General features: G+C 36.0%; 1 pseudogene; it reads right to left on the reverse strand.

Annotated features, from left to right (window-relative positions):
- The window catches only part of LOC120158826, a 79,140-nt pseudogene that overhangs the window by 49,680 nt on the left and 3,176 nt on the right, over positions 1 to 26,284 (reverse strand).

Below are 26,284 nucleotides of genomic sequence, written 5' to 3' on the forward strand. Positions count from 1 at the left end.
CGAATTCTGGGAGAACCCCTCTACCAACCATCAGTGAAGCATTTGCAGAAGATAAAATAGAAGAAAAGTGTCGCCTTGTCATGATGGGAGACTCCAAGGAACCTAAACCTTTGACAACTAGTGGTTATCGTCCTACAGAAAACTCTACCCTTATCTCCAGAGGCCCTCAACCACAAAAGCCCCGTGCTAGAAATGATTATGGATCAATCAGGCCATGGTGTAACCATTGCAATCGTTTTAGTCATACTAGGGAAAAGTGCTTCAAACTTCATGGCTATCTTGGAAAAACCAGAAGAATAACAAGATTGCACTGTTATCCTCTAACAACTCCACTGCTGCAGATGATGCTCTCGATGTTTACCTAACCAAAATCCAACTTAAGGCTCTCCATAAGTTGCTTGGTACTTCTACTGCTCATTGATCTCTAGCCACTCAAGGTATTGTCCTCAACATTACCTTTGAATCTAACAACCAATCCTCTTGGATACTCGATTTGGGTGCTTACGATCACATGACTGGTAACCCCTTGTTTCACACCTATACACCCTGTCATGATCAGTCACGAATCCGCATAGCTAATGGCTTTTACTCATTGGTGTTTAGAGTGGTTAAAGTACAACTAAAATAGATTTTTTCTCCGATAAAGTCCTACATGTCCCAAACTTGTCCTGCAATTAACTTTCAATCAGTAAACTTACCAAGGATGAAAACGTTCTTGCTGAATTTTCTGCAATTGGTTGTGTGGTACAAGTACATAAATCGGGGAGGATGATTGGCACTGCTAAAGCTGATGATGGACTCTATGTTTGGAATAAAGACAACACACAAGGAGGTTTAGCTCTATCCACTTCAAAGAGGACAAAATTATGTTATGGCATCGTAGACTAGGGTATCCAAACTTCTTGTATTTGAAGAAACATCTTCCATGTAGAACCTATCATGTGAAAATCCACATTCTTCAGAATGTCACTAGAGTAGAAGCTTGGTTTAAAAATGCACGCATCAGGCGCGCCTGATGCGTGATGCGTCTGTTGCGATGGTCAAAACGCATCTGGCAACCTGATGCGGTAGGGGGTACAGAATGCGGTCTGATGCGATCCGATGTGGCTGATGCGGTCTGATGCGGACCGATGCGTTTAGTAATTTTTTTTGGACTTTTAGTTGGACTAGTTTATGTTTCTAACTTAATTGCTGGAATGGGCTTAAAAAGCCCATATTCAATTGACCTAAATCTCTAATAAAATGTCACCTGGTTGCTGCTTTCCCTCCATCGTGCTTTCTCACCTGCTATTGAAGGTCTGCCATTGAAGAAACTTGAAGGTAAGTCTCGAATTTTTTTTTACATTTATCATCGATTTTACTGTTTCTTTTCATCCCTTCCACTCGTAATAGACTTGACAAGAGGCTGCTGCTACTTTTTTCATCCCTTTAATAGATTTAAGTCTTAGGTTAGGACTACCTTTCGACTTTGTTTGCAATGGCCACCAAATATTTGCAAGGTAGTTTTACAATTTTCTATTTTCGGTTGAAATCACCAATTAGCTGGCATTAACAAGAAGGATTTTACTTGCCAAGAAATTCCCTAGATTATATTAACCTGACTGAAAACCACAACCCTTGAGTTAAGATAAAGGAATCCAAGACTACCCAGCTGTTGATAACACAAAGACGCAACTAAATATTTTTATCCTGTATAAATCATAAGGAACAAATCAATCAGATGCTAACCTGGAAGCTTAGTATCTTCAGCTCGTTGAATGGCAATTCTAAGAGTTTTTGCAAATATTAAATTAGGTGTTCGTCGCTTGCTTGCTGATATCTCCAATGATACACACTGTGTAAGCAACTTAACAAGAAATTGCCACGTTTCAGCTGCAAATAACAATATAACCAATGTCAATTACATTCGAACTATGTTTTCATAAAACACCTAAAGAAAACATGCCAAAAATACAAGCAGACATGTATCTTACACTGTGGAATCTCATTTGTTCAATAATCAGAAAGTTTGTTTAAATGCTGTTAATCTGTTCATATCAATGTTTTGTTGCTGGGATGTTTGATTGTTTTGCTACTTGCTACTTGTTTAAGCTTTTATGTGTTTTAGTAAGTTGTTTTTTTTTGTGATTTTCAATATGGAACCAACTCCTAGTGCTACCTCAATGGGTTCAAATACAAACACAACCAACAAATCAACTGATCCAGCTAGGAAATATTCTACGCAAGAGCCTAGCAGCAGAAACAATTTTCGTTGCCATTTTTGTCCTAAAGTAGTGAAGGGTGGTGTGTATCGAATGAAATGGCATTTCATTGGTGGTTTTTCGGATGTTACTAGTTGCCCAAACTGTCCAGAGCATGTAAAGGAAGAGATGAGGTCTTTCATGCAAAAAAAAGAAATGAAAACCATAGAAAAAAAGATGAACTCAACTTACTCAAGAAGATTCGACTATAGTGACTATGATCTTGATGAAGATGATGATTGTGTTGAAGTGCAAGGGGGTAGTAGCAAGATGTCTCAAAGAAAAAAGCCAAGACAAAAAGGTCCTATAGATAAGTTCTTCGCTCCTAATCCCGAAGATGTTGTCAAAGGAGGAAAAGTTGGAAAAGGAGGGAAGCAACAAACTATCAAGTTCGGCTATTAGGCAAAGGAAGCAAATGACACCGGGTAAGAATAATTCTATAAATGTATTAAATTAAAAACATGTTATTACTCTTATGCATACTGATTTTACTCTTCTAATTTTTTGCTCCTTGTAGCGGAATGGTGGGAAACATATGGAGCTTTGGCTCCTAACTTGCAAAAGTTTGCCATACGAGTTCTTAGTTTTACTTGTAGTGCCACAAGTTGTGAAAGAAATTGGGGCGTTTTTCAACACGTAAGTGTAATAGTGTATATATTTCCAAATTTCGTACTTTAATTAAAATATATTATCAATTAACATACAATTTAATTTTTTATAGCTTCACACCAAGAAGCGCAATAGGTTGACACAAGAAAGATTGAATGATATGGTTTATGTTAAATTCAATCATTCATTGCAACGTCGAAAAGGAACCTCTGATCCTATTGCTTTGGATGATATTGATGAAAGTAATGAATGGTTGATGGGTAGAATGGAAAATGATGAAGATGAAGAAGATTTGGTGTTTCTTGATGATGATCTTACATGGGATGCGGTGGGTAGAGCTTCCGGGGCTAATGAGCCAAGTCATTTCACTAGAGGTTCAAGAAGAGGAGGTGATGATGGGGTTGGCCCATCAAGAAATGATAAAAGAAAAAGACTCGCTCTTGTTGGTGAAGATGAGATGGAGGAAGACATTGGAGTGACTGATGATGATGAGGGAGATGAAGACGTGCTCGGGTTTGATGATGGGGATCTTGGAGACATTTAGTTTGTGACTAGAGAAAGTTTGGAGAACTTTGTGGGGGGAAGGGAAGTGGGGGCTATTGTTGATTTGTCTTTTGGTTGTTTTGATTTTCCTACGCGTACTTGTCTATTATGTTATTCAACATTTATGAAGTAGTATTAAACTATTTTTGGTATTAATTGAAGTATTTTTTATATATAAGTATTTACAAGGCATAAAATTAGTTCAAAAGTATTTTTTGTGAAAATTGGCGCATCAGGTTCGTGATGCGAGCGCATCAGGCATCACGCATCACGTATCGGCTCCCGGGACACTAAACGCATCAGAGCGCATCCCGCATTTTAAAACCAAGAGTAGAAGAACAGAATTGGTTATATAAAATCATGAGTGAGAAAGGTAGAGTGAGAGTGAGGGAGAGTTTGAAGGTTTTTGTTCGTCCGGCCAGAAGTAGTTCTTTGTCTGGAGGAGTTTCGTGGGTTGCATTCGTGGATAATCTTAGTAGGCGAGTGCATAGAAGTGCATTATGGGATCGTTTGTCATTATGGCAAGGTGATTAAGGTGTTCATTCCATTTGTTAATAGGAGACCTTATTACAAGGAAAATACGTTTGCTTTTGTGTATTTTGCAAGCAAAGATGATATGTATTTTGCAATTGAAAAAATGAATATCGTCTCGTTCGATGGGAGGAGAATATCGGTGTCGATTGCTAAGTATCAGAAGAAAAGTACTTCGAGGAGCTTTAAGCGTACTAGTGTAACAAGGTCTACAGATGCTGGTGTAGATGAGTTGCTAAGGAAATTACCATCGTCTCCAACTGCAAGTGTTAAAAAGGAGATGATGAATAAGTTTTGCGATGGAAGGTCATATAAGGATACGGTTGTGGGAGCAAAAGAAGTTGAGGGCCAGAAAGTGGGGAGTTTAGGAGCTAAGATGGAGGTGAAGAAGCCGTTCGAAGTTTTTATTCCAATGGAGGACAGGTCATGGCTTAAAACGTCTTTAACTGGTATTTGCAAGCCATTATTCGAACTTGAGTTTGTGCATAGGGCGTTAGGATCTAAGGGAATCAATGTCAAGGTGGTTAAATGGGGTTATGCAAAAAAACGCCTGTCTGGTAGTTTTATGGACTGTTGAAGAGAAAGTTGCAACGATGGAAAACAAGTGGGAGGCTTTGTCCTTTTGGTTCGAAAGGTTGGAGCACGTTGTGGAAGAAAAGGGTGTTCCATTACCTTGCTGTGCAGTTTCTATGATTGGTGTTCCTCTAAACTGTTGGTCAGTTTCTTTTTTCACAAGCTTGGCGTCAAGATGGGGCAAACTGATTAAGATACAGGAACAAACTGCTCAAAGAGTGGATTGTAGAGTAGCTCATATGTTATTGAGGGTTGAAAGTCCTTTTGATATTCCTCCCCATGTCACTATTAATACGTATTGGAGATCGTTAATGATTAAGATTAAGGTGGAAGGAAATGAAGATTTTTTTTCGGAGTTAGAGGATATAGTTGAAGATGACGGAACAGTAAATAATGGGGAGGATAAATTGCCGAAAGAGAGCCATGGGGATGACATCGAAGAGCAGGACGGGAGGTTGGGTATGCAGGAGTTGTCAGATATTCAAAACAATATACAAGCATGGGTATTGGACTCGTCACAAGGGGAACGCACAATTTACGATGGGAGGTTGGAAGGAAAAGGGGTTTTTCAAAATTTAGTGGTAGTTGATGTATGTGTAGAGGAGACGGTTCTTGGTGATGTCCAGGGATAGCAGGAAAAGTTGGGGGTTGGTACAAAAGAGAGAGAATGGGTAGTTAATAGGGGTGAGGTCTCCTTGGGACTTGATATTGTTGACCAAGTGAATGGGCTTAATGGTAATATGGGTAGGGTAGAAGTTAATGTGCTTGTTCAGGGAAGTCCAAGTTCAAATGGAGGTGGTTACAAGCCTGATGAGTTAGTTAATATTAGGGGGAATGTGGAGGTCCTCAGCGGAATGTTTTGGAGGGTTCAGAGCTAGATTTTGCAGCAGTTCAGTTTGAATCTAATGGGGTACAAGTTAGTAAAGTTCCTACAAGGAGGTGTTCTTTCCCTCCAACAAATCGAGTTCGTCCTCACAATGCTGCTACCATTTTCTGTGACAGAGTTTACAGCAGATCTACTAAGAAGAATAAAAGAGGTGAATCAGAGAAGAGTTTTTCAGCAGTTGAATTTTCGATTGATAAGGACGAAATGGAATTAACTTGGCAGGTTAGCCAAATGTTGGGTGTTCACTTTAAGGGGGGAAAGAAGGATTTTGCTAAGAAGTTTTCGGAGTCCAATTCAGCTAGGAGTGAGAAGGGTGGGTATTAACCCTTAGTAGTGGTTGAAGGTTTTTAATTATTTTTTATTGTTCGTGTATCTTGTGTCACTTGGAATATTAGGGGTTTAGGTATGAAGGAAAAGGCTAGGGCAGTGAGGAAGATGGTTGTAGATAAGAAACATTCGTTTCTTTTTTTTGCAAGAAACCTTCGTTTCTTTTTCTGCAAGAAACGAAATTGGAGGTGGTTAATATAGGTTTGAGGAGGAAGTTGGGGGGTAAATACCTAGGTGGGTTGGTGGAGTCTCCGGCAGTGGGAGCATCAAGAGGATTTGTTACTCTTTGGGATGAGGACTGGTTTTTACCTCATTTGGTGAAAATTTCACCAAGGTTTATAGCTTTGAAGGGTACAGTAAAGGATAACCAAGAGGTGTGATGTTTTATTAATGTCTACAGGCCCTCTGTTGAAGCTGATAAAGAGACATTTTTTGGAGTTAACCAGTTTTATTTCTTCATTGGGATGCCCATTATGTGTAGCTGGAGATTTTAATGCTCACTTATCACAGGTAAAGAAGATGGGGAAATCTCTGAATGAAAATTCAATTGGGTGATTCAGGGATTTTCTGTTTCAAGCAAGTTTAATGGATCTGTCTTTGGTGGGAGGGAGTTTCACTTGGGGTAATAATAGGGAAGATCCTACGTTTGTGAGGCTGGATAGGTTTCTAGTTTCGAACGACTTTTTAGGTTTATTATAGGATGTTGTTCAGTTGTTATTACCTAAATCAATTTCAGACCATAATGTTGTGGCGTTGGAATCCAGAAAACTAAATTGGGTTCCGAAACCTTTCAGACTGTTCAATTATATCATGGAGGATGAGGGTTTTAAGGAAGCAGTGGAAAAGAAAATTTCAGAAGTAAAGAGTAGGAAGAGGCTGAGCACTGAGGAGTTACTTAGAGAAACAAAGGAGGAAATCAGAAATTGGTCTAATGAAAGCATAATGCAATTACACAGTTTGATTGAAAGCAAAGAGAAGTTAATCTCGAATCAAGAAGCTCAACTACAACAAAGGAATTCTTTCGTTTCTATGGTGGATGTTGCAAAAGAAAAAAAGTGAACTATGGTCATTCTATAAAAAAGAAGAATTAGTTTGGTTCTAAAAATCAAGGGCGCAGTGGATTATGGATGGGGATCGGAATTCAAGGTATTTTCATCAATGTGCTACAAATAGAGGGAGGATTAATGCTCTTAATTCTTTGAATGTGAGTGGTAATTTGATTGAGGAGCCAATGAAGAGATAAAAGCTGCTATTTTTTATTTTTTCAAGAACGCTTACAATGACATTCCGACGGTCGAAGTTGAGAAGCTGGAATTGAATTTCAATAGGCTTTCAGAGGATCAAGTTACACAATTAGAAATGATTTTTTCGGAGAGGGAAGTTTGGGAGACAATAGTCTTCGGATAGTAACAAAGCTCCGGGTCCAGACGGATTGAATATGGGATTTTTTAAGAAATTTTGGCCGGTTTTGAAAGGAGATATTCACAAGTTTTTCGAAGATTTCTATGAAGAGAATAAGTTTGGGAAATGTGTCAATCATTCTTTCATTACTCTAATTCCGAAAAAGTAGAATCCGGTTGGCATTGAGGATTACAGACCAATCAGTTTGGTAGGGGGACTATACAAAATTTTGTCCAAGGTTCTGTCAAGAAGGCTGAGGTTGTGCATAGGAGGGTTAATTGGTCAATCTCAATTAGCTTTTATCCCGGGAAGAAAGATTTGTGATTGCTCCTTAATTGCTAATGAAGCCATTGATTTTTGGAGGAGGAAGGAAAGGAAAGGTTTCGTCTTCAAAATGAATTTCAAAAGGGCTTATGACACAGTTGATTGGAATTTTTTAATTCAAATTATGGAGTGTATGGGGTTTAGTAGAAGATGGAGGTCGTGGATATATAGTTGCTTAAGTTCAACTTCTATTTCAGTTCTTGTTAATGGCTCTCCTACTGAAAGTTTTAAAATTTCTAGGGGGGTGAGACAAGGGTGTCCTTTATCCCTGCTCCTGTTTAATCTAGTGGGGGAATTTTTGAATCTGTTGTTGTCTAAAGCAGCAGTGTTGGGGTTGTTTGAGGGTTTTCAAATAGGTTCTGATAATTCTTCTTCGATGTTGTCTTGTTTACAATTTGTGGATGACTTGATTATTTTTTGCAAAGCTTCTAAGGGGCAATTGGCAAATTTGAAGAGGGTTTTGGTTGTATTTGAGAGGTGTACGGGGCTTTAGTTGAATTTGGTGAAGAGCAGAATTTTTTGTATTAATTTACAAGATTAGATTGTTGGGGAGTGGGTAGAATCTATTGGTTGTTTAAGAGACTCGTTTCTGACAGAATATTTTGGATTATCATTGGGAGCAAAGAGAAATTCTAATCAACCGTGGGATTCGATTGTGAATAAGTTCTATCAGAAATTGGCATGCTGGAAATTATCTTCTCTATCCATAGCAGGAAGGCCAATTTTGATAAAATCAGTCTTGAATACACTCCCTAATTATTATATGTCACTTTTCAAAATGCCAGTGGTTGTGAGGAAGAAACTAGAATCTATTATGGCCAACTTCTTGTGGGGTTCATCGGCTGAGAAGAAAAGGTTTCATTGGGTTAGCTGGAATACTGTTTGTAAAAATAAAGAGTTGGAGGGACTGGGAATTTCAGATCTTAAGCTACGAAATAGAGCCTTATTAGGCAAATGGGTATGGAAGTTTGGTACAGAGATGGACTCTTGGTGAGAGGCAATGATATGTTCTAAGTATAATGTGGGAATGAGTTCTATTGTTTTAAATGATAATTTGCCCTCTAATGTGTCTTGGATTTGGAAAGGAGTTTTAAATAACTATCGGACTAATGACTCATTTGGGTTATGCTTTCGAAATAATCTAGTGAGTGGGTGTGGGATTTACAACCTAGGAGGAATTTAATGGATAGTGAGTTTGAACATTGGATGGAAATAATGGTATTGTTGGATAATTTTCGTCCTCTGTTGAAGGGTGAAGACCGTTTGGCGTGGAAAGGTAGCGGGGATGGTGTGTTCTCGGTTCAATCTTGCTCTAGATTATTTTCAAGTTTATTTTTTTTATAAGATTTGAAGGTCTCATTAAAAACCTCCTTCATGATTAATGGAGCTTGTATAGAAGCTCTTTAATCAGCGGAAGGAGAAAAAGAGTGCCTTATATTTCATTATAGAAAATAATAATTACAACCATGGAAAATAAATCCAAACAACCCTTACAACAATAAGGACACCCCAACCTAACAGGAACCAAAAACCAATCTGAAAATACCAATAACATAAAAATCATCCTAAACCATCCTTTGCTAAAGCATCAGCATCCATGTTAACTGTCCTTGCAACCAATCTAATAACCCCCCCCAAATTCTAAGACTATCAACTATGTCTGTTGTAGACACTAAATTTTTACCCGAGCAGCCTCCTCCATCCAGCAGCCCCTCCACGCATCATTTCCAGCAGCTTCCAGCTAGCAGCCCCTCCACGCATCAGTTACAGCGGCTTCTAGCACTGCCAGGTGATCCAACGCCCTGCTGCCACGCTGAAGCCTCCAGAAGCCAACTGCCTTGTCCACGTTGTTACCCTATGGTGAGTCACCACCATAGTTCGGTGACTCACAGAGGGTCATTCCTTTAACCGGTCCGAAGAAGACACCGGCGAGGCCTATAAATGGCCATCTCCTACAGAGAAGAAAAGGGGCAAAAAAAAGACAACAACAGCAACGGAGGAACCAGGAGATACCGAGCAAAAAAAAAAAAAGAAGCCAAACACAGAGTACAGCAACAGACAGAGAACCAAAAGAAAAAAACCGAGAGCCTTACCTCGACTATCAGAGCTTTCCAACATCGTCGGAGATCCAAATAACCGAAGGTAATCACTTCGGTTTATTTTAGATCTAAGGTAAAATAGGGGGTTTTAGAAGGGAAGAAGGCTAGATTCGACTTTAGGTTTTAAAGAGGGTCGATTTGGGATAAGTTTGAAATTTCCGGCCACCGCGAATGGTGGCCGGTGGTAGATGTCGATGGTGGTTCACGGTGGTCGGCCCGGTGACCACCGTTCCTCCATGGAGGAAACTAGAGAGAAGGAGGGTTCTCTCCTTTAGAGAGAGAACCAAAGAAGAAAATGAAGGAAGGTGGCCCTATGGCCGGTCATTTAAGGGTTTAAATACCCTCTCCCAAACGACACCGTTTTGGGGGAGGGTGTTTCTGTAATTTCCTAAGGGGTAAACCCTTTCCGCAGTCATCCTAATTTGTAAACTTTACATTTTAGTCACTAAATCAATTTATAATCCTTAAATAACAAATTTAGTCCGTTAATTTTAATAATTAATATTTTAATTCCGAGTAAATATTTTTAATTTATTCTAATATGATATTTGAATTTTATATAGTTTTATTTTAGTCACCAAATTAATAAATAAGAAAATAGCATGTTTAATTCCTATAATTTTGATTAATTATGAATTAGGTATTTAATTTTAATTTACTATAATTTAGTCACCAATTTTAAATATTTTCATATAGTTCTAATTGTATTTTTATTGTTTTAATTTTACTTGTTTATATATTTAAATATTTTTATTATTATTATGTAAATATATATAATAAATAATAAATTTTTTTTTAATAAATTATTTTAATATTTATTTTTCAATATCGAAGAAAAGGGCAGTCTTAATACAACTGAATGTCTTATTCTGGTATTTTAAAATTAAATATTATAAAAAATTATTTTTTTATTCAAATTAATATTTATTAATATCAAAGAAAGAGCTGTCTTAAGGCACCTAGAAGTCTTTTTCCGATATTTTTAAATATTTATATATTTTGAAATAATGGATTATAAAAAATATATTTTGAATTTTTAAATTTTTAATAATAGAGACAATTTATAATTAAAAAGTACCAATTTTAGGCGTTGTAGGGGTGCTAATCCTTCCCTAAACGTAACCGACCACGAATCCCTTTTTATTATTAAAAAGAACGAATTTTTGGTTATAAACACAGATCAGTTCATTTTTAATGTGTTTTCTTAAAACTCTTTTAAAAAAAATAATTTTTAGGTATTCGACCTACCTGACCCAAAAGGCCGATGGCAACTCCCAAATTATTTTCAAAAACCATTTATTCACATCAATTTTCCCGCCAAATAAATATTTCGTACCCGGACGAAAACCGGTTACGACAGCTTGGCGACTCTGCTGGGGAAAGGTCAAACTTTTAAAATCAATTATAAATTGTCTCTATTAATTATAAATTATAAATTCATATATTTAATTTATAATTCTTTCTTTTCAAAAATTTTTATTATACTTATTATTATAGTATTTATATTCATTTTATTACAAGTATTTTATTCCATTATTTATTTTTTGTCAAAGGTTTGAACATTTCTACTCACACACAACACTTGCATTACATAACATAAAGCTCTATAATTGAGTTTGTCCCTTTTAAGTGGGAGTGAAAGCGACGTTTTCGTGAGAATTTATTCTCCGTGTCAGACCTAGCAAGTAACTTTCGGGGTTCATATGCTCTATGTCTTCGTGAGAATTTATTCTCTGTGTCAGTCATAGAGAAATGTGTACCCTTGAATTGAACTCGATCCACTTTAGTCTGTGATGGACTAGGATAGAGGGTTAGCAGCCCAAGGGCCACTAACAAGGACAATTCGGGTACCTTTACTCCTAGAAATGAAACCCTGCATATAATAAACCATAGAAACTCTCTCGATCTGAAACCATGCCAGTAGGTATACACAAAGGAGAAATAAGCTCTAGCTTTTAATTTATTTCATTTCCTTTTCTTTTTCCTGAATAAAAGCATGAAACTAGAAAGCATGAGGTTAAGATTTATACCTTGATAGATATATTTTTTTCATTAGTTGGTACTAATTATTCTATTTTTTTCTTATTTTTCCATGCATGTTACATTGCTCTAATTTGTTTATATTCTTTTGTCTGCATTACATGATCATGACATAATCAAAAGGTGTTGACTTGAAAGACTGTTCATCAAATTGGAAAGAAATCGTAAATGGACAAAAAGTTTTATGATCAAACAAAATATGATGCGGCCAAGGAAAGACATCCTGAAGAAACTCTGAAGATAAAAATGAGCAATGCACACAGAGAACCGGTTATATTAATACCAAAAGTACTCCACAAAGATTCTGCCAGATTGATACCAAAAGCAGTCTATGGTAAGAGTATCAGTCGGGACATTCATAGTAGTGGAGATTTTTATGAAGCTCAAGCATGTTATTTGAAGGACTTGAACGACCAAAACAAGAAATTGAACACAGAAATGAAAACTATGCATGAAGATTTTCAGAAAATCAGTCAAGCCTTTCAAAATATTGGCTTAGGAAGTACCCAGAAGAGTGGATCACAGGGGTCACCAAGCTGAAAAAGAACTACAACATATATGAAGATCTTGTTCAAGAACTTCTTAGACAGAAAGAATCTCTTACAAGGGAAAATGAGCAACTTCGAGAAGTGACACAGAAGATGAAAGAGAATGTCATAGAAGAAGTTGCAGTCCAGACAAGCAATATGGTTCTTAAATGATAGATTTAGCTGATTTTACAAGGAGATGAAGCAGACTGAAGACTCAACTTTTTGAGCATGAATAGAAACTAATTAGGCTTTGGAAAAGTTAGGAGAAAAATATATCCCTATATGTAAAGTTTTGTTTGATGTACCGAAACTTTTGCGTTCAATGAAATCTGTTCTAAGATGATCACTCTTGAGTAACACCTTTTCATACATGCATTTGTATTTTGCATTTGTACATTTTACGTTTGTATTTACATTACATTTTAATTTACATCATGCATTAAACATATTTAATTAAATAATAATGTTTATTTATTTTCAATATCAAAGAAAAGGCAGCAGTTAATAACTGGATGTCCTATTCTGGTATTTTAAATAATTTACATTTACGTTTTTACATTTGCATATTTACATTGGCATCTTTGCATTTGTATTTTTTATGTTTGCTTTTGTATTTCAATTTGTATTCTTATTTACATTCACATATTTACATTTGCATTTGGCATCTTTGCATTTTTATGTCATAATACATTAAACATTCATTCATTAAAATTAGGATTTCAAACGAAGTGATCTTGGTTTTTCCTTGAAGCAATAGCGCTCAGCACGACACAAGAAAAAATGTCTAAAGAAACTGATAGGCTAGCCAAATTTAAGATAGAGCATAAAGAAATACAAGAGGAATTAAGGAGAGGTTGGCACAAATTGAAGCTAATATCACAAATTCTCATATCGATCTACTGAACAATATGAAAGATGATTGAGAAGCACCAGACAGCTGGAAAGAGTCTTGTTGAAACCCACAAATTCTTTGGGTGTTACACCTGTTCATATTCCTAAGTTCACCTCTGTACCCCAGAAATTCAATCACCGATTTACTTCGCTGTTAAGAACTCACTATATCAAGCTGAAGCATCATTCCCACTGATTGTCCTACTACTTGAGTTGAAGCCTGATGAATTTTGTATTAGTAATGAAGTCCTTGACCTAAACAAACAGTTGAGAAGGAAAAATTCACTCAACAACTGGAAAATATAGAAGAGGTGATAAAATCTATAGAGACAGTTGAGTCATTTTATGGGTTTGATGCCAAAGAACTAAGTCTGGTCCCTGGCCTGGTTATTCCACCAAAGTTCAAGGTTCCAGATTTTGAGAAGTATAATGGGACCACATGCCCTTCATATCATATCACTATGTATTGTCGTCGTATGACTGGCTATGTAGAGAATGAAAAGTTGTTAATCCACTGTTTCCAAGACAGTTTATCTGGGTTTGCATCCAGATGGTATAATCAGCTAAAACGTACTCAAATACGTTCTTGGAGGGATTTAGCTCAAGCTTTTTGGGTCAATACAAGCATATGACTGATATGGCCCTGATCGAACAATGTTGCAAAGCATGAATATGAAGTGCAATGAAAGCTTCGACAATATTCACAACGATGGAAAGACGTTGCTTCTCAAGTACATCCACCATTGACTGAAAAAGAGTTCACTACTTTGTTCATCAGCACATTAAAATTTCCTTATGTTAATCACATGATAGGGGTTGTCCCTAGTAATTTCTCTGACATCATCATAAGTGGAGAAATCATCGAAATGGCTATCAAGAATGGCAAGATAAGAGGCTCTGACAGTACTAAAGTCAATAAAGAAGTTGGGGTTAATACAATGAGGTCTTATTCAGTTAAACATGGTGCCAAACCTTATAGAGTGATCAAGAAGAAAAAGAATGTGCAGGGATTTCAATTTCCTCCCTTCCACTATTCGAGTGAAAAATTGCATCCAAAAATGCTCTCAGCCAGATCAATTACTCCACAACTTGATCAATCACAGTGGCCTCCAAATGAGAATTGGACCTATAAGGAAGTTCCTTGGATAAATCAGACTGGAATTCCAAATTGTTTAGCTAAGGTTCCTGGTAACCTTAAGGGAAATTTCCAAGACCCTTTAGAGCAAGCAATTCAAAAATGCAAGATAAAAGAAGGGGTTAAGGTTCAATGTTCAGAAACCGTTGTTGCAACAGAAACTAATGTAACCAAATCTTACGAAGAATATCGGGCACAAGAAAATGGGAAAAGAAATCAAAAGGCTCCCATGGATGTAATTCGAGATTGGCCTATAGGTCTAAGAAAGAATGAGGCAGATATAACCCAGAAGACACCTCAGATACATGTATCAGATTTTTCGAAAACCAGTAAGGCAAAGGACAATTTAAGAAATCTGGTTAATATTACCCCAGTTATAGCTGAAATGAGCATTCAGAACCCCCTCGATAACATGAGAGCATTCATTCGGTCAGAACGATCAAAGAAAGTGATAGCCTCGCGAGTGAGAAAAACTCTGAAGGTGTTTCAAGAATCTATCTCAGACCTGTACCCTCATTTGGTTAAAGGTCACTACATTACACCAAGATTGGTGAAAGTGTCACCAAAGCCTTATGCCCATTGCTATGATCAAAATAGCTTCTGTAATTTTCACTTGGGAGTATCTGGACATTCAACAGGGAATTGTTGGTCACTGTTAAAGGAAATAGAGACGCTCGTTGACAAGGGAGTCTTGACACAAGAAACGATCAAGAAATGGGGGGCAAATAAGGATAAAAATCCTGGGCCAAGTACACATCCAACAATAGAGGAGTAATGATGCATAAACAAGTGGAAGTGTTATCTACCACTGTAGTACTTTCTATTTTCAGCATCTTGTTTGAATATGTTTTTTGTTCCTTTCTCCGCCTTTTGTGCAATAAATAAATATGTGTTTCTTTTATGGTTATGAGCAAGGAATCAAATTTTAATCTTGAGATTATTGAGTATCAAGTAGATTAAATATTCTTTTAATTTTTCAAAAGTTATAGATCTATTGGCAAGTGGTAAAATTATATCTTCAATATCCCGTCCAATGCCAACTACTTGACCCTTACCAAAACCAAATCTTCACACTACATTTATCTGAGACTCTGAAGAAATGTCTCTACCTGTTTTTGAGACACCAACTCTAGATGTTTACCTTATCGGATAGAGTTAATTGATGATATTACCTTCCACCATATACATGACTTTAAGAGTCTCACATTTATCCTTCCAAACACAAAACCACCATAAACCAAATAACCTCAAAAGAACCAAACTTTCAATTATCCGTGAATCTTCCTGTAAGAGGAGACGAGATGAGGCATTATGGACCAGTTTATCGAAGATAATTTCAAGTGATTTGGACATACTCAAAGAAGAGGTGATTGATTGAAATAAATATATCATGCATTAATTAAATTGTTTTCATGTAAATAAAGTTAATCTTGAATATTCATCCCCCCTGGAGATATCTCTTTTTACAAAGGTTTCTGTGAATGAGATGATGAACGGCATTGTTTCATTTATCCTTTAATATATATATATTATATATATATATATATATATATAATATATATATATATATATATATATATATCCTTTGTTGTCCCCACTTGAGCCTGAATGATTTTTCTTCTGATTCAACCCCAACCAAGGATCACCCTCCACATTAGGAGGCAAGAGTGCTTGAAGATCAATCCAATCAAGAATAATGGAAAATCTCCAAAATGCAAAAGGAAAAGGAGGTGCTCAAAGCAATTGAAGTATTATACTCATCCAGCAAAGAAAGAAAAAAGAAAAATCCAGTAAAGAAAGGAAAAAAGAAAAAAAAGAAAAAAAAAGGGGAAAGAAATAGAAAAAAAAGAGAAAAAAGAAAAAGAAAAAAAATTGAATCAAGATGGGTGAATTATTGAGCCTCAGGTTACAAGGTTGATCAAATACAAACAATAAGAGCAAGAAATGCTGAAGATATGAGAAAATGGAAATGAATCCAAAATTTGGCATTCTAGAGGGATCCAGATGATGGAAAAATCTCCAACAAAGCAGACCCAAGTTAAGCAAGGCAAGATTGACGGCATCAGAATGAATTGATCTTTGGTTTGATTACCCTTAAACACTTATTTGGGCCTTTTTTATCCCTTTCTTTCGTAACCATAAGCCATGGCCTACGTTACGTACCTGAAAAATCCATTTTAATCATACATGGATTTCTAAGTAAAAGAGAATATCTTTATAATTTATTCCGCCTCTCAAGATTGATTTTTATTTGCAAAAATTGGTTTTTAAAATCTTTAATGCATGATATGAAAAATGATAAAAGGGGGGTTCAAGATGTAAATTTTTAAATAACATCTTAGAACCAAAGGAGGATTTGAGTTGAAAACCTAAAAAGGCGGCTCGAATATTGAATGGTGCAACAACGACATAAGAGACGATCTTAACCTCTTAATAAAGCACCACACATCCCAAAGATGTTCCTGAGAGTCAAACACAAGAAGTATCTCTATCAGATGATCATAACAACGAGAAATATCTCTACAAGATGAGCATAACAATCATTTCTTCAAGTTAACCTAAAGAGACATATATGCTGGAACCTGAGAGACCTACTTTACCAAAATCAACCTACACCTTAAATCAGTCAATAATTTTGACACTTGCCATAGGACTATGATTTTTGAATGATTTAAAAGTGTAATTAATTTATTGGATATTCATTAAACTTATTGTTTATGGTTTGATTATATTGTGAACCTGAGAAGTGCAATACTTTGTAAAATTCTTTCATTCTTCAATAAAGAAAGGAGAAAAAAACATTTTTAAACAGGACAGTCTCAAATGAGGAAGGTCCTTGAAGCAATTGTTGCTTATTCTACTTCTTTTGTAGAAAAAGAATGAACGAGGCTAGAATAATGAAGCACTTCACATTTTTGAAGGCAAGTGGTCCAAGAAGCCAGAAAGTCTGGATAATTGAACTTGTAATACTCTCCTATGACATTATTATCAGTTCATCAAGAAAGATTATCGTTTATTTCATGCTGAGGGCGATAAGCATCACCAGACAGATTATTTTCCCCAACCATCAATTTATGTTCTCTAGAAGATTACATCATAGAGCCATGAACAAGTCACTACCTGCACTCTGGTTATACCGTGATGTTGGCTCAAGTCTTGATACATCATTGCTACTTCTTCTATGCAGATCATTTTCTTTGTCAAGATGATATCCATTATGTCCTTCAAAAGATTGCTGAATTTGAAATTGAGGACTTATGGCACAGAATAAGACATTAGAACAGAATCTACCCTTATAGGCCTTTTATATAGGGTAACATTGGTTACAGGTTTCCAAAAGTTGAAGATGACCAGTTTTACTGTCAACTAAACGTTTCATGATTAGAAAAGAGTGGAATATATTGGAGCAACAGAAGAGACAGCTGTCGTAGCAGTCATTGCAAGAAAATGCACTAACAAAAATCTTCTATTTCATCATGATGATGTTTATTTCTTCTTCCAGTAAGGTTGTTACGCTGGATGCCATCGACAACAAGGTCGAATCCACCAAATCTACTCATCAATTGCTCCAATCGATCATCATTCAGTTCTTGCACATCTGTTTTCAAAGGTATGCCAAGACAGTAGAAGGCGACATCTGCATCACTGATCCCAGAAAAAAGAGACAGGACATTGATATCACCAGAGAACATGTCTCTAGCAGCTCCTTATGTATGGTTTTTAGGGAAACCTAGAAGCATTTCTACCTCATCAGGTTCAAGTGGAACAACTTTATTTCTTCCAACCCATACCAGATTCCATTTTCGGCACTCATCAAGAACATACTTCTGGACACTCGAAGGTAGCTCATCGTCATAAGCTTCAAGAGCCTTACAGATCCTTTCTGTCAATCTGGCACTTCTTGTACATGTTTGTAAGCAGTTCAACTTTGTTCTTGGATCCCAGGAAGACCATCATTTCTTTGTCAATGGAAAAATATCATGTATAGTGCATGAGAAAACAAGATAAGAGGAAATCTGTTCTCAATTGGCAGATTATGAATATAGCCTATTTTCAGTGTAACAGCATGAAAATGCTTCGAATCTACAAATTCTGGCTATACATCGAATAAGTACTGTGATATTTCAGTCCAAACATTAACTGGAGCAAGTACCACGTTCTCATAATAGGAATAAGGAGACCCAATAACATCTTCTCGAAGTGTTCTTTGAGTTATCTGATCTGGTTCGGTAGGAACCACAGAACCAATCATTGGAATTAAAAGATAAACTGCATGATCGTCTTCATTAAGAAGCTTCTTTTCAAGCTTCTTCTGCTTATTCCTTTCCCAAAAATCATAGCTCGAGTTTTGCCTTTTCTTGTAATTGGGATCATTGCATAATGGCTTCCTATCTTCTACCGGAAGAAGTGTGTCAGTAGCCTTAGCCAGTTGATCAGCACATATAAAATCTGTCAACTCTGCAATTGATGAATTCAGACCACATCTCTCCATGGCTGTTGAAGCCTCAACCTATGAATATCCTATTTTTGTCAAGTATAACAGTTTATTCTCCTCATCAGAATCAGAATTCAGGATTTCCTCGATATCAGAAGAACTATCAATATCTGTGAAATTATCCTGAAAGATCGCTTCATAATCAGATGAGTTGTTATCAGAATCAACATGTTGCATGGGTGCAGATTTTTGATGAGCTTGTTACATTGTATATGTAGTCGTGTCATTGCATTAGAGTACTGTTCGCGTAAATTGGTTTCTCTCCCACAGAAAAGTATATTTCAGAGATGGCCTTCACTGAAAGATGATAAGTCACTGTGTCAGCCTGGAATGGATTACCAAGCTATTTATATTGCTCTGTCTGACTAAATCCCTCCAGATACAGAAAATAGTCACCTCATTCAGAAGACACATATCTCAGACGTTTCTGTCAGAATGATTGAGTACTTCTTAAGTTTGTGACAATATGAAGAGAATTCTTCCAGTTACTGGATAACACTGTTGTTTAGTGACACCAGAATGAGAGTATTCAAGATAAACAGATTTGGAACACGAATAAAGCCACAAGTATCCATCACAGTGCATTGTCAAAATTAAACCTTGTGGGGATCATAACATTTCAGTCAAACAGACATTGAGAGTGAATCAGACAAATATAGAAGGACATCTTGAGGGCCCATTTTCAATCAGAACTAGAATATTAGAGCATTTTGAAGGCTTACAGCAATATGAATATTTGGGCATTTTGAAGGCTCATCTCAACAAGAAGTAATGTTGAGCATACTTTTAACATCTGTATCAGCAAATGTTGGGGCATTTTAAAGGTTCCTTCAGACAGATCCATGTGGGACATTTTGAAGGCTCAGATTGACAAGAAGTAAATATCGGGGCATGCTGAAAGCCCATTTCAATCAGAATTAGGACTGTTGATGCATTTTTAAACGATCGTATCAGCAAATGCTGGGGCATGCTGAAGGCCTATATCATCATGTGTTAAAAATCATTGACTTGAGCAGATATTTCCAATGAGACATAAAGATATGAAGAATGAAAATGGTGAAACAATGACAGTGAAGTTAACTATACATAATTGGTTCGTTCATCAAACAATTGCATTAAGGTCTTTGTTGAACAAATATTATTCAGCAAGTATGGTTTCAAATACCCAATCTTCTTAAACCATGTGTCACATGACAGTGTGTGTTCTTTGTTAAGCTACATCATGGTTGCATGAATAAAGATGGTCCCTTTGTAGGCCATTCGATCCAAGGATCAGTTCCTCGAGACCTCAAAATCTAAATTTGGCCTTTTGTGTGTCGGTGATAATTGAAAATATTTCTTGAGATTCTTGTCAGTTAGTTTCAACCATACTGTTGAGGTTACGAAGCTGTTTTTCACATCAGTTTTGTTTACTTGATGACATTGAAGAGAAAAGCTCATGTATATTGCTCTTTCCCGGTGTTACTGGGGTTATTATTGCCAGCTAGACTGAACCGAGTTTTTATCTATTTGGTTTATCATGTGCGTTTCATCCCCAGCATCAAGAATTCTACGGATATCTTTCCATACATAGCTCTTATAGTGGGTGTGTTTCTAATTCCTACAACACTCATTACAGAAGAAAACGTGATCAATATCACACTTGCCCTTGCTCGAGATGATATCAAGATCAGTTGGTATCTTTTATTCAACTCGACACTAGCATATATCGTGAATTTGACCAACTTTTTGGTCATACCAACATCTCTTATATCCCCACTGAGTTTTGTTCTCAAGTGATCTTGTGATATCATACAAAAACTTTGAACACTAGGCAAAGAGCTTCAATAATTGAGAAATCTGAGCAGAGTCCACAGAAAATGATGAATGCGTTGTCAAATGTTTTACATCCCACAGAAAAGGATGAATGTGTTGTCAAGTGTTTTACATCTAAGCTGAAACCACATGAGATGAAGAATATGTTATCAAATGTTTTACGAACCAGTTATTCTGATGTTGAACCAATGTTGTGATCATATGGTTTCCATTTTTGATCCAAGATGAAGTTTGTCTTCTTCAACTTCAAGATTATAAGATGAGATATGATGAAGATTTTTTTCCGCAGATGGAGAGCTGAAATTTTAACCACAAGAAACTAGTTAAATATGGAGACATATTATATGGTCCAAGTTGCTTTGTTCGGGAACCAATTAAATATGGAGACATGAAAGGAATTGAGATAAATTCTCCTTATGATGTGTTTCAAGAGTCAAATCAGAACAGACTCTACTCCTAATTAATCCCCGCTGAGTCAGACATATCTACATCTACACTCTTCAAAGATGATAGATTCTCTCTTCAAAGATGATAGATTCCCTTTTTAAAGATGACAGATTCTCTTTTCAAAGATGAAAGCTTTATCGAATTTCTGCACAATTCCAAGCAAAGAAAGTTGGTTTTATCCAAGACAAAATGGGGCATCAAGGTCATAGTTCTGATTACGACAAGAGTTCCACAAACGAAACAATTCTTCTAAGACTTAAATGAAGCAAAGAAGATGCAAAGATACACGTTGATAAGATGATTCTGTAGAAATGCAAGCTTGATAGCATAAGTTTCTACACTGATATCCAGAGGTAACACTAGCAATAAATAATGAAGTGAAGGAAGACCAAGTTCATCACTTTAAAGTCAAATGAAGATTGCATCAATATTCATGCATCATATTTAGACATTTGCAAAATATGAGCATTTTCATTCATTTTATCCATGTTGAATTTTGACAGGAAATTCAAAGATTTTAGCAAGGATTCAAATCCATCATTCGATGGATCAACATTGTCAGGTCGAGTTCATAATAAGAATAACTCATCTGAAGAAAGAAGAAGAAGTTCATAATGAGAAGAACTTGTTCAACTTTTTACTTGAATTCATCATTCAATTGATCAGCATTACCAGTTCGAGTTCATAATAAGAAGAACTCATCTGAAGAAGAAGAAGTTCATAATGAGAAGAACTCATCTGAAAGAAGAAGTTCATAATGAGAAGAACTTGTTCAACTTTTTGTTTGAATTCATCCTTCGATGGATCATCATTTCAAGAGAAAGTTCATAATGAGAAGAACTTATCTGAAGAAGGAAGAAGAAGTTCATAATGAGAAGAGCTTGTTCAACCTTTTGCTCAAATCCATCACTCGATGGATCAGCTTTTCCAGAAGAGTTCATAATGAGAAGAACTCATTTGAAGAAAGAAGAAGAAGTTCATAATAAGAAGAACTTGTTCAACTTTTTGTTTGAATTCATCCTTCGATGGATCATCATTTCAAGAGAAAGTTCATAATGAGAAGAACTTATCTAAAGAAGGAAGAAGAAGTTCATAATGAGAAGAGCTTGTTCAACCTTTTGCTCAAATCCATCACTCGATAGATCAGCTTTTCCAGAGATAGTTCATAATGAGAAGAACTCATCTGAAGAGGGAAGAAGAAGTTCATAATGAGAAGAACTTGTTCAACTTTTCACTTGAATTCATCATTCGATGGATCCGCATTGCCAGAGAGAGTTCATAATGAGAAGAACTTATCTGAAGAAGGAAGAAGAAGTTCATAATGAGAAGAGCTTGTTCAACCTTTTGTATAACTCTATCACAGAAGGAGATAGATCAACACCAACTTTTCCAGAGAAAGTTCATAATGAGAAGAACTTATCTGAAGAGGAAAAGGAAAATCATAATGAGAAGAACTTGTTCAACCTTGCATTGATTCATCTCCTATGAAATTGAATAAAAGAAGAACCTCATTTGAGGATCAATATTTTCAGAGGAAATTCATAATGAGAATAACTAATCTGAAGAATGAGAAAAACTTGTTCAATCTTTTGCTCAAATTCATCACCCGATGGATCAGCGTTGCCAGAGAAAGTTCATAATGAGAAGAACTCATATGAAAAAGAAGAAGAATTTGTTCAACTTTTTGCTCAATTACATTATAGAAGAAGATAAATTGTCATCCCCAGTGGAAGAATAGAAGAGTTCATAATAAGAACTAATCCAAACAAAGAAGAACTTGTTCAACATTTCCATCTTAATTAAGAGAAGTCAAATGAACAAAAATTTATTGTCTTTCGTCTTTGCCCTATTCTTGTTAACACAAGAATGAGCAAAGAGGGGCAGCTGTGGACACTAAATTTTTACCCGAGCAGCCTCCTTCATCCAGCAGCCCCTCCACGCATCATTTCCAACAGCTTCCAGCGAGCAGCCCCTCCACGCATCAGTTACAGCGGCTTCTAGCACTGCCAGGTGATCCAACGCCCTGCTGCCACGCTGAAGCCTCCAGAAGCCAGCTGCCTTGTCCACGTTGTTACCCTATGGTGAGTCACCACCATAGTTCGGTGACTCACAGAGGGCCATTCCTTTAACCGGTCCGAAGAAGACACCGGCGAGGCCTATAAATGGCCGTCTCCTGCAGAGAAGAAAAGGGGCAAAAAAAAGACAACAACAACCACGGAGGAACCAGGAGATACCGAGCAAAAAAAAAAAAAAAGAAGCCAAACACAGAGAACAGCAACAGACAGAAAACCAAAAGAAAAAAACCGAGAGCCTTACCTCGACTATCAGAGCTTTCCAACATTGCCGGAGATCCAAATAACCGAAGGTAATCACTTCGGTTTATTTTAGATCTAAGGTAAAATAGGGGGTTTTAGAAGGGAAGAAGGCTAGATTCGACTTTAGGTTTTAAAGAGGGTCGATTTGGGATAAGTTTGAAATTTTCGGCCACCGCGAATGGTGGCCGGTGGTAGATGTCGATGGTGGTTCACGGTGGTCGGCCGGTGACCACCGTTCCTCCAGTGGAGGAAACTAGAGAGAAGGGAGAGGGTTCTCTCCCTTAGAGAGAGAACCAAAGAAGAAAATGAAGGAAGGTGGCCCTATGGCCGGCCATTTAAGGGTTTAAATACCCTCTCCCAAATGATGCCGTTTTGGGGGAGGGTGTTTCTGTAATTTCCTAAGGGGTTAACCCTTTCAGCAGTCATCCTAATTTGTAAACTTTACATTTTAGTCACTAAATCAATTTATAATCCTTTTAATTCGGTTCTTTAATTTTAATTTTATTTATTTTAGTCATTTGTATTAAAATAATATATTTAGGGTAAATAACAGATTTAGTCCGTTAATTTTAATAATTAATATTTTAATTCCGAGTAAATATTTTTAATTTATTCTAATATGATATTTGAATTTTATATAGTTTTATTTTAGTCACCAAATTAATAAATAAGAAAATAGCATGTTTAATCCCTATAATTTTGATTAATTATGAATTAGGTATTTAATTTTAATTTACTATAATTTAGTCACCAATTTTAAAATATTTTCATATAGTTCTAATTGTATTTTTATTGTTTTAATTTTACTTGTTTATATATTTAAATATTTTTATTATTATTATGTAAATATATATATAATAAATAATAATTTATTTTTTTTTAATAAATTATTTTAATATTTATTTTTCAATATCGAAGAAAAGGACAGTCTTAATACAACTGGATGTCCTATTCTAGTATTTTAAAATTAAATATTATAAAAATTATTATTTAATTTTATTCAAATTAATATTTATTAATATCAAAGAAAAGAGCTGTCTTAAGGCACCTAGAAGTCTTTTTCCGATATTTTTAAATATTTTTTATATAATTTTAAAATAATAGGATTATAAATTAAATATATTTTGAATTTTTAAATTTTTAATAATAGAGACAATTTATAATTAAAAAGTACCAATTTTGGGCGTTGTAGGGGTGCTAATCCTTCCCTAAACGTAACCGACCACGAATCCCTTTTTATTATTAAAAAGAACGAATTTTTGGTTATAAACACAGATCAGTTCATTTTTTAATTGATATTTTCTTAAAACTCTTTTAAAAAAATAATTTTTAGGTATTCGACCTACCTGACCCAAAAGGCCGATGGCGACTCCCAAATTATTTTCAAAAACCATTTATTCACATCAATTTTCCCGCCAAATAAATATTTCGTACCCGGACGAAAACCGGTTACGACATCTGTAACAATAAAATCATATACAACTGGACATGAATCAAACATCATTGATCTAGTCTACTGCAACCCTGCTATCACTCTCAACAATCAGCCTATCTTTTAACCATTATTTTCAAGTTTATCAGACTCAGATAATTCATGGTTAGAGATTGTGTGGAAGGGTTTACTTCCACCTAAAGTGGAGATATTCCTTTGGCAAATTATTCATCAGAAGTTGGCTGTTAAAACTGTTTTAATGAGATGAGTCAAAAATATCGAAAACCCACTTTGTGTGTTTTGTGGAGTGGAAACAGAATCGGTCAGTCATTTATTTTTTTCTTGCATCCAAGTTTGGCAGATTTGGGTCAAACTCCTACGTCTGTGGAAAGTTATTTCAGTTCTTCCTAATAATCCGAAAGGCTTCTTGCTTTCATGGTTGCAATTAAGACCTAACTCGGGTACTTGGAGATTTATTCCAGGAGTTGTTTTGTGGTTTGTCTAGCTGTGCAAGAATCAGATTGTATTTGAGAAAGGCAAGTTGGATAAAGCTAATCTGTTTTTTTAGTGAGGTATAGGATGGCGTCATGGTTTTTAGCTAAAAATAAAGATGTGTTTATTCAAGTGGACAGCTTTGTAGGAGATCTTACTTTGGCGGATATACATAAGTCCCCTCTAACTTTCGACTGTCAAGATTAAAATGGTGCCCTCCTCCTACAGGTTATTTTAAGATGAATGTTGATGAGGTTGTTAACTTTGACTGGAGAAGAAGTGGTATTGGTGGAGTTCTTAAAGATACTGATAATAACAAGCTGGTTTCTTTCTCTAGAGCATTAGGACCTTGTTCTCCTATTCTTGTAGAGATTTTTGCTATTAAAGCGGGGTTAGCAGTGTTTTTTGAGTCAGTTTGGAGGGACAAAGGAATTCTGATTTTAGAAAGTGACTCGTTTCTTGCTGTGAAGTGGATCAACATCCCGGAACTATGCCTAGTTCATCTTGTTGATTTGATTACAAAAATTCAAAAGACAATTGTGCAGTCTAATGTTCTTATTAAGCATATCAGCAGATGTATTAATGTGGAAGCTGATTGTCTAGCTAAGTCAGGAATTGGTTAGTGAGTGAGGAGGTTGTTGTTATGAGTTGTGGGTCTGGTGTATTATTTTGCTTATGTTTCTATGTTAAGCAATTTTATGTAATGTTTGGTAATCTTATGTAATTATGGGTTATTAATATATTAAGGCACTCTTTTCCTCCTTCCGCTATTTGTCTCTACACAAGAGGCAACTATGAGGGAGGTTTTTAATGAGGCCTTTTATTCCTACAAAAAAAAAACATCTTCCACTATTATTTGGAAATAAAAATGTTAGTCCCTTGAAGTGTGAATTTTGCCAATTATCCAAACATACCCGAGTATCATACCCATTAAACCCTAAATCCAGTCCCAACCATTTTCATTAATTCACAGTGACCTATGGGGAGGCAGTCGAGTGAAGAACGTTACGGGGACTAGGTGGTTTCTAACTTTCATTGATGACCACACTAGGGTCTGTTGGGTCTACCTTCTCAAAGAGAAATCAAAAACACCCAAAATATTCCAAAACTTTCACTCAATGGTTCGAACCCAATTTAACTCTACCATACATACCCTCCG

The sequence above is a fragment of the Hibiscus syriacus genome, unplaced genomic scaffold, assembly GCF_006381635.1.
Source record: "Hibiscus syriacus cultivar Baekdansim isolate YM2019G1 unplaced genomic scaffold, ASM638163v2 tig00111330_pilon, whole genome shotgun sequence".
Lineage (NCBI taxonomy): Eukaryota > Viridiplantae > Streptophyta > Magnoliopsida > Malvales > Malvaceae > Hibiscus > Hibiscus syriacus.